Raw genomic sequence first — 14214 nt, 5'->3', positions numbered from 1 at the left:
TTACAATTTCGAGTTCCACACTTGGAAAAAAGGGCGAGAGCTACACCAGTTGTTTCCCTCCCTTACGCTCTCTCTGCAATGCAGCTGTTCTGGCTGGAATTTGCAAGCCAGGAAAGCAGCCACTGCCAGAGAGAATGAAAGCAGAGTTGAAGTGGTTTCCTTATTTTCTCTGCCCTGAGGATGAGGCAGGGGCCTTCTCACAGCATAGCTGGAGCCGACAGCTAGCCAAGGATACCGTAAGGTCTCCGTTGTATCATGTCCATGTAATGTTATTGGCAGCAGGGCAGAAGTGGTTTCAATTGTCTTCTGGGATGTTCTGTGGATTGCCCACTCTACCCGCCACTCCTGATATTCCGTGGTGACACCCCCCCCCCATTCAAGTACCAACCACACGTATGAATGACTATAGGCTATATATAAAATATATTCGTGAACAACTATTCATCAAATACATAACAAAATAGAATTCTAAAGAACATAAAGATTTCATTAGCACCAATGTTGCCTTGATATGGTTTTGTTTTTGTTTTTTAGTGAAATTTCCCTTGAATACAGCTTGATCACTGGTAATTTCATGGACACATTCATGTAGATTTCTTGGCAGCAATATAGAAGTGGTTGGGCATTGCCTTTTCAAGCTGTTTTTTTTTAATCTAGTCAAGAGGCCCAGGATTAAGCTTTTAGAAATCAGCTAAGATCATCCAGGTATTACCCTCTAATTGGGCACTGTTGGTTGTGCCAGCTGCCACCACTCAAGGATACTGGAATACGGGGATGCTCACAGAGGATCTTGAAGATTTCCTGAATTAAAGGAGTGTCAGAATTTTATCTAAAGTAAATAAAGATTTCTGGGGCTTGTAAAAGCTAACCTGTGTGTGTGTGTGTGTGTGTGTGGCATAAGCTTTTGGGTGCTATGTTGCATCTGTTAGAACTGAATACATTCCACCAAACAATCTACTGTTACCAGTGTAATTGTTAAGGCTTTGTTGTTTTTCCTGCACTAGACTACCATAGCAGCCTTTCTGGAAGCATTTAAATTGTTTACCTTAAACTTCATGCATAAATCTCAGAACTTCATTAGTAAGTTTGGCATTCATACAGTTTTATAAGTGGGGTCTCAAAGTCTGTCATAACAAACTGCATGCCCCATTTCAGAGAAACAAGTTTTACGTGAGTCAAAACAACAAAATAATTGGCTAGAAATATTCACTTGCATCCCATATATGGGACAAAGCAATTAATTAGATGTGACCACAACAGAACGAGCTTCTAGAATCTTTTCCCAATTTCTGATACCTAAAATGTAATTTTCTGAACTGAAATTGGAGGCAGAATTTACTGTGGCACCAAACAATGTTTTTTAAGGGGGGAAAAAAGTAACATTCTCACTTTCTTTTTCATATATTAGGGCAGAAAACAAAGTAGTGGTAGGGTTCACACAGACTGTTTCCAGTTCAATCCCTAACCTATTTAAATAGCATGAAAGGTAAACTCATGTGCCCAAGATCTTGCAGAATACCTGCCAGCCAGAGAAAAGTATTAGGCTAGATGGGAAAACAATCTGCCCTGGCATATTTTTTTTCCAGGCTGTGACTTCTGACTAGATGAAAATAAGCAAGCCCAGAAGTCTCCACTTGGAATGAAACATTCCATAGAGATTTTTCTTTAGTAGTAACCGTATGACATGAAAACATCAGGTACAGAGATAGAGGAGAATTGCTCTCCACCCCTTGAACCTGGGCAGGCAAGGTCAGTGGATACCTTATAGAAAAACACTGGACAGGCAATGGGTTCTTCCCACAGCCCACAAATTATTTCTAATGCAGCAAGCAACTTTGGAATGAGGGCTGAAATAGATAGCAAGCAAGCAGGGGAAGGCAACCAGGAGCCCTTGAGATGTCTTGGGTTTATAACCATAATTTCTTACAAATAGTCCCAACTGATGGGACTTGAAGTTCTAAACTCCTGGAAGTCAACAAGTTGCCAATCACTGCTTTATGGAGACTGAAGATGTTATAGGAAGTTGTGTCCTTTCATCATTCCCTAAGAGCCATGCATGGAGCCTTGTTACAAAGATGGAAAGCCTAGATAAGCCATTAGTTGACTATTAGAGGCACACAACTTTTATAGAAGCAAATTATCTTTATTTTTCATGTTGTTTGGGATTAGTTATGAAATACAAATGTGTATTGTTATTATACAGTCCAAACCCCTATTTGTCAATCCAGGGAGGAGGAGTATCCTCCCAAAATAAACTGGAAATCTGCTGAGGAGCGACCCAAGTGTTTTACTATCTGTGGTGAATGCCATGATGTTTTCTTCATTCTGTTCCACATACAGAACTAATTAAAGTACTCTTCAGGTGTTCATTGTAAGTTGGTGGGAACTGATGTCAAGTTGGTAGAGAATAAAGTTGCATGTGTATCTCCCCAGCTGTTATGTTTAGCTAAGGGGCCTGATGGTTGCTGGAGTCACATTGACTTGAATAAGAAAAGTGGTCCAGGAGATCTGGGACTCAGATGCCATGGAAAGCTGTACAAACACAAAAACAGGTAGTCCTCACTTACCAGCTATGCATTCAGTGACCATTTGAAGTTATGACAGCGCTGAAAAAGGAGACTTACAACTGGTCCTCAAGGTTCTGGTCATCACAGCACCCCTGTGGTCACATGATTGCAATCTGGGCACTTGGCAACCAGCTCACATTTACAATGGTTGCAGTATCCTGTGGTCAGATGATTGCCATTTGTGACCTTCCCTGCCAGTTTCCCACAAGCAAAGTCAATGGGGAAGCCAACAGGGAAGGGTGCAAGTCACCCTGGTAAGTTGCTTGCACCCTCCTCTGCCCAGCAACAGCCACCCCTGACCCTGCTGTGCTCATGCTGTGCCTCATGGGTCACTTGCACACCCTCCCCTGCCTGGCAACAGCTGGCCTGCAGCACTCACACCACACCTTACCTTATCTGCCTGCTAGCCTGCTTGCAAGCCGCCTGGGACTCGCTTAACAACCCATGATCCTCACTTAACAACAGCAACAGGGAGTGCCATAATTGCTGTCAATAAGCGATATGGTCACATGATATAGCACTTTATGACCACATAGTTTAGCAAAGACATTCCAGTCCCAATTACCATTGTTAACTGAGGACTACCTGTACACCTCCTGTTCAAACTTCCCAGCTGAACTCATTCATGGACACTGGGATCGCAGATGAATAGGACCCTGTTTTTTACCCTGTTGGAAGCTTTCATGTGATCATCTGAACATTTGAAAAAGGCTGCTCTGCCCAGTTAAATTTTGCTTCAGATAAAGAAAAATTAGTATTTTTACAAAATTCCAGTTCAGTAAGATTCTTTGCATGCTTTATTATTACCTGGTATCTTTGTAAATAGGCATCCAAACTTGGCTTCTGGTCCAAGACTCTTATAGCAATGTTCAGCAATGAAAGCCCAAAGTCAAGGGAAGATACACCTTGAATCTTGTAGATAGCTTTTCCGAACTTTACCAAAGTATCAAAATTCAACTCCAGTAATTCCCAACCAAAATGTATCTAGAAAGCACTCAATTTGGGAAAGGCTGTTTTAACTTTATTTTTCCACCACAGGCAAATTTTCATGTTGCAAGAAGGATAATATTTTTTATTATTTGGAGGGCAGCCAGCTGTCAACAACAAAATAAGTACTTACAGCTTATTAGGAGAATTTTTTACATTTATATTTAAATTAGGTGAAGCCACAGGCTCTTGGCAAGAGACCTCTGAAGGCCTTCAACTGCAGAGGTTTTGTACCACTGATGAACAAGGCAAATCCCATCTCCATTGACATAGTCTGTCTGAATACTGCATCACAACTGAAATGGCTTGGAGGTGTTGGCTGAGAAATCTGGTTTGATCATTTGGGCATGTGGTTGATAGATTTGGACGTAAAGTTACATATCTCATCACATATACCCATAAAATATGTTAATGTATCTCTTTTGGATATCTCCTAATTCCTAGGGAATTAAATGGTAAAGCATCAAGATCTAGAATGAAGATACGATAATTAACTTTAATCTGAGCTCCTGCCTGAGGAGGGAATGTGTTAGCTATGCACTCTGTCTTCTGTCAATGATATTTAATTTTTTTAATTAGGACCATTCATGCACATAAAGGATGCATGTAGGTCTTCTTTGGTGTTTTGTTTTGGCAGTGGTGGGTATACAGTATTTCAGGACTGTCCACAGCAGCCCTCTGGCTTCTACTTTTCACTTGGCTTTCTTCTATAACTGCAGTCACACGAATCCAACAAACTTCATTAGATACTTGTCAAGGAAACTGCTTAGGAGAAATGCTGTTCTGTTTTATTCCATTTCTTTTCGTCTGGTGCACTGGGACTGATCCACAGATTTTTGTGTGTTGAGATGTGCAAAGTTCTCTATGTACCTTTTCGTCTTTAGGAGAATAGTGGGTAAATGAGATTAAGGGCCTACATCCTAGACCCAAACATATAACTGTAGTTCAGATCAATAGTGACTATTCAGTGCTATGCACTAAATGCAAGTCCAGGCAAGTGGGACCTCATGAGTGCTAGATATGATGATCTTAGAGGAAAAGCTACCTATATTACACACCTAAGACCTATATATGGATACTAGTTCCTGCATGTTTTTGCTGGAGTAGAGGAATTCTTTATATACAGGAATGTGCTTACTACTTTCTCCTTACAAACTAATCAAAGCATTGGTGTTCAACAGAACACACAAAATCACATGAATACAGAGAAATATACAAAGGAGACACATGCCATGAACTCTAGTTGATGCATCTACTGAACATGCTCCCATCATCTGTATGTTCAACACATGTGAGAAGACCCATTATGCATGAATTAAAATGTATAACATGAAGCAATTCCAAACCTCCATGAATATATAATGGAATATATGTGGTGTCTCTGGTGTATATGTTAAATGTCTAGTTGAGCAGATTTGCTCATCACGTGTGATGATAACAACCAAGGAATCTAGCTGTCTTTCTTCTTATCAGCATCTGTTGGGATGATCAAGAATACTTCCTTATTTAATGGTAACAAGTTACTGGTTGTGATAACATAACTAGGCTTAAGTATATCTGATTTTATATAATCTAGATTAAGTGGGAGGAATCCTGGGGAAAGTGATGTAACCAAATGCTCAGGTATCAGTGAGATGTAGTACATGAGGCAGAAAGCTGAGAATTAAGATTTAGGACACGTTTGCATGCCACTATAAGCTGGAATTGTAAAGAATTATTAGAAAATGAGCAGCCAGCAAGAGTACATTGGTCTATCACTCTTCCTTGGTACTTTCTGCTTCTGGGAGTGACTAGACAGAAAAAGTAGCTTTCTTTATATTAGGTTTAATCTGGAATGCTTGTCTTCTTTCTTGTCCAACAAGACAGTCATAAACCAAGGGAAAAAAATAGCAACATCTGATCTACCTCTTTATTAAGAGGAAATGTCAGAATTCCTAGGAAGTATATAATGATAAACCAAACATGTACAGTTAGCTACTCATCCTCAAATAAATCAGAATTCTTTACCATTTTGGCATATCACTCTGTACAACTATATCCTTTAGAAACGTTCAACCATTGACCCAGATGAAACAGCCAATGATTGCAAGCAATCCATCAAGGACTGCCCCTCTACTTCATGCCACTGTTTCAAGGAGTCTGGCAGAGACTTGCCAATTACTGTGCTGCAGGGGAATCCTGGGAATTTAGTCCAGTATAACCCTTCAACTAAAATGTGCTATATAAGAATTGATTTATTTATTATATTTTTAAACTGCAGATCAGCACAATATTTCTATGATCAATCTTAAATGTTGGTTTGTTGAAAATGCTGTAATTAAAACAAAGTACTTTCTTTTCCATGAACTATATGATGATTCATAACTCCATTAAATTATTCTGATCAGATATAGCATTAAAATATATTTAAAATGTGTTTCTGACTACATAGCAAAGCAGTTAAATCTGAATAACTATTGAAACAATAGTTTGTCTTCCAGAATGTTCATTATTTCCTGCTTTGTTTATCTTGTTCAAGTGATTGATGAGTCTAAAATTACAACCATAGGATTCAGACTTGCTTGAGCTTACCACTGTCTGGTTGCCTGAAGGACAGTATGCAGCAGCTTACTGCTCATGTAATTATGGAAACATACTGATATGTGAGAATTCTGTTCATGAACCAGTGGAATTGTTACTCTTAATTGATTCAGTATTTTCAGTATATATCAGTTGCTGGAAAAAGAACAGCAAGAGAGAGCTGTTACGCTCAAACCTTGCTGGTGGGCTTCCCAGAGATATCTTGTTATCTCCACGAGAAACATCATACTAGGCTAGATGAACCTTTGGAAAGTTGTAGAATAGCTGGGAGCAGGATTCTAACTTGAAAAGGATACTTAACTGACTGCCCTCTGATGGTCATCCTTGGCAGCGGGTTTCTGAGGGCCACCATTGTTAACTTCTCACCGTGCTACAAATCCGTGGAGATGTGGAGAATTAAAATGAGAGGTACATATGCCTTTGTGGTGCTGCTCAGAGTACCATGCCAGGAAAAAATATTAGGGGGAGCCCAGTCAGGAATGGAACCTGCCAGGTTCTTGGCTGTAACTGCTGTCAATATGCATATGTACAATACATCTGATATACATATTGCATACATACAATACATCTGATCTGATCGTACCTTATCTTGTCACCGGTCTCCATTATGACTCTGGGCAGCATATAATATATAACATTAAAAAATATAGGTAATATAGACTGACCATACATACCATTTTGAATGGGGCAGTCCCATTTTTTTAACATTTCCCGACCATCCCGTCGTTTTAATGTAAATGTCAATTTTGTCCCGTTTTTAAAAAAATGTTGGAGCCGTTATTGTTAGAATGCAGTCTGAGCTTTGCAGCAACAGCAGAACAGTTGCAACAAAGCTCAGCTTGACAGTTGGGAAGAGCGCCAAAAAGAAAGCAAGCCCATTGGCTGCTATCTCCAAACGGCACGAAGAAAAAAGAATAAAAGGACGGAAAAAAGAGGAACGGGTTGTCGGGGACAACCATTCTTCAGGCTCAACTTCCAGACCTCGCCTCTTGACTCCAGTTGAATCCAGAACCGGGAAGACCTTGCCAGCCTTGCACAGCCGGACCACCAGACAAGCCTGCCTTCCCTCCTGTGCCTTCTCTGCCCACCGCCGCTCCCAGTCCTGCCCTGCTGAACCAGCCCGCCGCCCAAGCCTGCCTGCCTGCGCCTCCTCTGATCACTGCCGCTGCCTCCAAGGGCTACCAGGCTGGAGCTCCATGCCTGAACTTGCTGGCTTCCCTGCCAGTCCTAGTGCCTGCCTTGTACCTAGTGTGAACTGGACTCATATTTTTTTATAGCTTGAAGTCTACCCTTGCAATGCCAAAGACAAAGAGGCGAAACTGCAGTTTTAATGACTATCTCCAGGAGGAATTCAAATTTATTAAACTGGACAAATGTGCAGTGATGGAACAAAAGTAGTATGCCAACATTGTAATATCCATTTTTCCATTGCTCATGGAGGTAGAAGTGACATCAACCAACATCTACATAGCCAGAAACATAAGATGCTGAAAAGACTCTGGCTTCAGTTAAAAACATCAGTTCGTTTATGAGACGTGATGGTGATAGTGAAAGTGATAAAATACAGTCCCCCTCTATGTCTACCTAAATTTTTGATGAGTTCTGTCACTGAAGAATAATTGTTAGCTCAATATGTTCATGTAATCAAACTTTTTCATTTTAATGAACACAAAAATCTTTTTATATAAACAGTAATCTGTTTAAGGATTAGCAAATGGATCTTAAAAACTTCTTAAAACTTTTTTTATCGTCTTACATTTTCATGAATACGGGATATTACATAAGTTTAACCCCGTCCCGTTTTGCCATCCCAACAGCCCGTTTTTGTCTCAAGGAGATATGGTCAGCCTAATGTAATATGAAATACAAAATAACATCTAAGGAGACAACTGCCATCTCACAAATCAGACAATCCACAAGGGGCCTGCCACCTGCTCTAGTCGAAGGCCTGGGAGGAGAGCAAGGTCTTACGGGCTTGTCTAAGTAAGATAATAATAGGGACCATACACAAATCTCTGGGTAGCTATGATTCCAGAGGACAGGTGCTATAACAGAGGAGGCCCATTGTGTGGTGTTGCTTAATCAATGGGACCCAGAGTGCGCCAACTCTGCTGGCTTGTATAGGATGAACAGCAACTATGGAAGAGAGGCAGATAAAACAGACAATACATCCCACATCTCTCTCCACTTGATCATATCAAGTATATATTGGCTGTTCACAGACTGTAATAATCAAATTTATTGTGGTTATTACTTCCTTGGTTAGGAGAGTACTGTATTTGATGGGGGAGTAGGGTGATAAATAATTTTTCCAGGCATTCGTGTTTCTAGAAATATGAAGATCTCTAGCCCATGGAGTCTAAAGCTGACTAGAAGAGCCTATTCAATACCACATAAGTAATGATAAACTATTATTAGTGTGTTTTATGTTATAATTATTATTATTACAATGAACACATTTCAGCAAACATCCTTACAGTTAAGGCCTTCTTGTATTTTTATTCACAGCCAAACAAAAAATTTTCCACCTAACATGCATGCATTACAGGAAACTGCAAAGCCAATATAATTCCTACTGTGCTGGAATGATTATTTACGTGCCACAGAGATGTTGCAATACTTGAAAGGATGACTTTGCTAAATATAATGGGTGTAATAAAAGGTTGCGTGTGTGTGCATGTGTGTGTGTGTGTTGGGAATGGTTCCAGATCACATTTAGAGCTCAATCTTGTCATTCTTTTTCAGTAAAGAGATGCCCTTCCCCATTGTTTGAATGAAGCTAGTAGTAAACATCCCCTTTGCATTACTGGCATACGGTGGTAGGAAGAATGGAAAGTTTGTATCAATTTTTCTTGCTAAAGAGTTCCCTGTTCTTCAGAATACTAATGGCTCTGTTAATGATGGCATTTTTTTTCCAGTGACAATTGTGCATATTTGCTTTTTTTAAAATGTAGTAGTCCAGCTGGCACTGGACATAATCCAACAGAGTGTCCACCTCTATTAAGCATCTTTAATATACATTAATATATTAGGTAAATGGTTAATGTCAAGCTACCAACAGAATCTCTAGGCTCATACTTGACTTAAGATGCTCTCAGATGCACAACATGGCACAGCTGGTTCAGAATTGCGATTTCCTTTTTATGCTTGTGGTAGTTAAATTCTAGCATTTCTTTCTCTCAACCCTCCCATTGTTAACAGGCTTATAGCCTGTGCTTCTCAATCTAGAAGCTGGTTAGTTGTTGACATAACTGACATCTCACCCTGAAAAACTCTGGCTCCCAACTCTCATAAGTATGTTGCAACGCAGAGTCAGATCATAATCCACAGTGATACAGTATGTGCATGTTACACACATAGGTCTTATAACAGGGACATACATCTGCATGTACTTATCGATACATAATTTGCTGGACAAATTTGTGATGTCCATGCATTTCTGGATTTATTATTTGCAAAATGATCACCTGATTCAGTGAGGAATAAGCCTCTAGGAAAAGCAGTTCCTGCAAATGGGTCATCTCTACCTCAGAAGCAAAAGGTTTTTAATGGTCTTGCTTCTGACCTAGAGATCCGCACTCATAGCAGGAGTCAATAGGCCTTCTGCTGAACTTGATAATCTCCCCTCTGACATGTACAGGAAATGTTCACTCAGTGCACTTTCTTTCCCTACCCATTAGACCATCTGTTTGGTGAAGAAAATGATGACTTTCCAACCGATACTGTTACTGATAATGGTCAAATAACAAAAGCTCTCTCAAGTTGAACTAGACGCTTAGTAACTTCATGGACACAGGCATGATGTTTTCTAAGTAGTGATTTACTGTACAAAATGGTTTGTCATTGCCCATTGCCTTATGCCAGGATTTTTTTTTTAACTTTCCAGTCCTGCCTGTAGCCCTGAGAGGTACTTTCAATAACTGGTCTAACCATGCCAAGTTTCCAAGCCCAAACAAGGTCAACCATGTGCTGCCACCTGCTGAGCCACTGTTACGATAGCATCTTGAATGAACCAGATACTGGGATCATTTACCATGTAGTGATAACGAAGGTGAGGGAAAGTTTATTATAGGAGTTCACAACCCATAGCCCCTAAAAGCCTACACATGGCCCCCAGAACCTTTCTGAAAGTGGTCGCCAAATGGTGATTTTTTTAACATGACAGATGGAAAAATAATTACATACACAGGGAGTGTTGCATTAACTCTAGTAAGTGTTGCAATTACATTAATTTTAAGACATTGAATCAAATAATGTTTTTGCCCCTGGCCTGAAAAACTTCATTATGATAAATCCACCTATGATGTTGTGAGAAAGAAGCTTTCTTTGCTTCCTGTTCCACAAGATATTAGAATCTTCCAGATGACAGAAGCCCAACATGATGATAGTTGAGTTTGATGTTTGGGCTACAACCTGTTAGTTAATTATGAGGCATACTGTCATGTTAATACAAAGCCTCCCTTAAGCTTGAAAAATAGTTTTGTTATTCATTAATGAACAATCAGTGGAGCAAATCATCTTGGCCATTTGGAGATTCCATTCAAACAACCTTGCTGAGTGTGAGATGACTAAACCATTTCATTACCCAAGCTAAGTGACGGGGTGGTACAGGTAAGGGATTATGAAAAAAAAGTCTCTCTGTGTGTGTGTGTTTTTTTTAAGAAATGGCAGGGTGAATAGAATTGGCCCAGAGAATTATTGAGAATTTTTTTAGGAAAATTTTTTTTTTAAGTTTGGTACAGATGTTACTATAGATCTTACACTACCTGGTTGTAAATACTCCTCATTTTCTTTGCCTCCTTCAGAAACAATCATGATATTTTATGTTTCTACCTAAATGATGTTGAGAGGAGGAAATGGATTGATTTCCTGGGCATAGATGGGGTTTTATATGCCCTTAGCCTCAGTGCCCAGCATTTCTCTATTCAATTACTTTAATAAAAGAAGATAGTGCAAGTTAGGTTCCAAATGAAGTCCATTTGCCCTGGGACCATCAGCAGTAAATCACTTTACACCTAAAACGGATAACTGATAATAAGACATAAATGCATCTTCAGTGGAATGGATTTTTAAATAAAACCACCTAAACTAAATAGGCATTCAAGAATTTGTGGCCTGTAAAGTTAAGTGAGAGACCCAGTTTGGTCTAGTGGTTAAGGCACCAGGCTAGAAACCGGGAGACTGTGAGTTCTAGTCCTGCCTTAGACACAAAGCCAGCTGGGTGACCTTAGGCCAGTGACTTTCTCTCAGCCCTAGGAAGGAGGCCATGGCAAACCACTTCCGAAAGACCTCACCAAGAAAACTGCAAGCGCTTGTCCAGGCAGTCACCAGGAATCAACACTAACTCAAAGGTGTACACACACACACACACACACACACAAGGTTAAATGTAGGAAGCTCAAAGTTCTAATTCACATTATATTTATGATGTCCTACCTTTACACAAGGCTTCTAATTATCTCAAAAGCAAGGGGTTAGTAGAGTAGATTCATTTTTTGTTGGTTTCAGTAATGATGTTGATCAGTTCCTCGCTTTATCTTTAGCGATATTACAGCCTCATATGTTCCTAGCCCAGCTTTTCCTAAGCTGATGGCTTTAGAATACTTTATCCATCATACCAGCTTGTAATGCAAATGCATTATTACTTATACTCAACTATTATTGTTATTATGCACTGTATTGGTGTTGGTGTGTGTTTGTGTTTGTATTTGTATTTGTATTTGGGGGTTTACCCGCAAACCAAAGAATAGAACATACAGTACATGTATTACCTCAGAAAAATGTAGCACTAACTGTAGTAGAGTTACCCAAAAGTATCTTACCAACAGTAAAAATCTGTCCACTTTTCTGATGAGCATACTTGCAAGAATTGTATTGATGAACATCAGCCAAATTAAATGAAAGGAAAGTCCGTGATGCTGGAAATTAAGCCCTCAAACTAGTCCATTCAATATGAAATTAATTTTAAAATCCACTTCATAGAGAACAGAATTAAAATTTAATTTTACAAAATGTAGTCACTTAATTCTTACTTCCTTGCTTTTTAGAAGTCTTTTGCATTTAAAATACAATTGAAAACAATTTATTGAAGATTATTTACCAATACTATTAACCGGTTATGCTGCATGAGTAAATGCACCAAAGGCGATAAAAGCCATATTGCAAATTGCTGGGGTAGTGGGACTTTTATTCGTCTGAGAGCCAGCTGGCTTCTGAGGATACCTTATTAGAGTTTTCTATGCCACATATTGTCAGTGAGTAGGATCAAAAATTCCTCTCCTTCTCCAAAGGCTCTCTCCTTAGGGTCAGGGATTTGGCAAAGAATGAGACTGGAGCCATTTCTGCCCTCAATACTCTTGGATGCAGTTTTGCACTGCTTCAAGATGCCCTTACCATGCACAGAGTTCTTAAAAATGAGTTGTCCAGCATTCCTTTCATCTGGCCATCAGGGGAGCACAGAAGTTGATATGTAGTTGGCACCCCATTCCTTGTCCTTGCCATGCCATCTTTGTTTTCACAGCAAGAAAAAGAAATGATACCCTTCTACTCTTTAAATGTGGTGAAATGATGGCAAGGGAATCATGGTACCTTTGACATCTCCTTTATCAGTTTAATGAAACCCACTAAAACCACACCAAGAGTCAAGATACCTTGGTTCTTGGAAGGAAGAGAGCCAAGGAACTAGGGTGGGATAAGATGAAAGCCACCTGCACCTGGATCAAGAGTTAATATTGCAGAACTATTTTTGCAGTGTTTTCTCTTGTGCTGCAACTAAGCCAGAATTAATCAGCTCCATTGCACAAGGGCTTCAGAAGTCCTACAACTTTATGGGGACACAAGAGCATGACACTGATTTTGTGCTAGAGTAAGTGACATCTGTTGAGAGGAGCACATCACCAGATTGCTTCATGAATCATTTCATTAAAAGAAAGTGGTTGCCTCTTTCTTTATTCATGAATCAGGGCCTCTTTGACCATTTTCTCTGTGCAAGGAAAATTAATTTTCCTTGTGCAAAAATTGATCCAATGATGGAGGAGGAGATATAGTTACTCTTTCTCTCAGCAGACTTTGAAGAGTAAAAGTTGGGAGGGATTTTGTGGAGCTTCAGAAAGACCATCTTGACCGTATTGCATGGAAAAGAACTCTTCTTACCACCTTTTGGCAGTGTAATATTTAGGTCATTATTATCAGGGCCCAGGGTGCTTGTTTTCTAACATGTGATCCCCAGTATTTAATTTCTAGATTCTGGGTCAGCACATACTCTGAGCTCTGATACTCATCTCTGATACTTAGCCTTCCTCTTGAGAAATTCTTGGAGTGAGTTGGATTGTCTTTTGACAGCAAACCCCCAACACTGCTGTAGACTTACAAGATACCCTGTACAGTCAGCAACATGTAAAAATCTATATATGAAGACAGAACTGCATGTATATAGCCACTTCATATTTGATGTATGTAGCTATTGATTGATCTGTGGTTTTTACAGAGAAGACAACAGCCCTATGCCAATGTCAGCTATATGCCCCGTATCAGACATTTTGCAACGTAGGTGGCATAGCCCATAGCTGCAATTTCCTTCCCAACTCATGTCTTGGTGAGAAGTTAATCTGAATATGTCTTCCATTTTCTTCCCCATCTTTTACTCTTTCTCCTTCACACTTTGAGCTCCTTGATGCAGGAAGTTAATTTTTCCTTTTGGCTAATTTTTTTTCCTGCTCTATTCAATATATTATGCACAATGAAAGTGTGGTTTCATTCATTCATTCAGAAGTCCTCGAGGCCCTTTTGTCTCTTAACTTTACAGACTGTATCTCAGCCTCTGACCTTCATTCCTTCTCCTCTGCCTTTCGCCATAGAAAAATTACTCCATTCTTTATCCCTTGCTACCTTGTGAACTTGACACTGTCATCCAGAATGACTGTGTGATGCCCCTGTCCTCCTTCCTTGAGATAGCACCTCAGTACAAGTACTTGTTTTTTTCTTGAAACCTTCAGTATATTTCCCTTGGTCCTCATGCCCTGCTGAAACAATAGATAACTAAGCCTAAATCCATGTATCTGACCCCTTCTTCTGTTGCTTT

The 14214-nt window shown here is 39.7% G+C and overlaps 1 protein-coding gene across 6 annotated transcripts in view; it reads left to right on the top strand.

Moving 5' to 3' along the window:
• TCF7 (transcription factor 7) overlaps window positions 1-14214 on the top strand; it is a 131697-nt gene that overhangs the window by 46762 nt on the left and 70721 nt on the right. The window lies entirely within an intron of this gene.

The sequence above is a fragment of the Candoia aspera genome, chromosome 2 (genome assembly GCF_035149785.1).
Source record: "Candoia aspera isolate rCanAsp1 chromosome 2, rCanAsp1.hap2, whole genome shotgun sequence".
Classification (NCBI taxonomy): domain Eukaryota; kingdom Metazoa; phylum Chordata; class Lepidosauria; order Squamata; family Boidae; genus Candoia; species Candoia aspera.
Note: the sequence above shows the minus strand (reverse complement) of the source record. Positions and strands in the feature narration are given on the sequence as shown.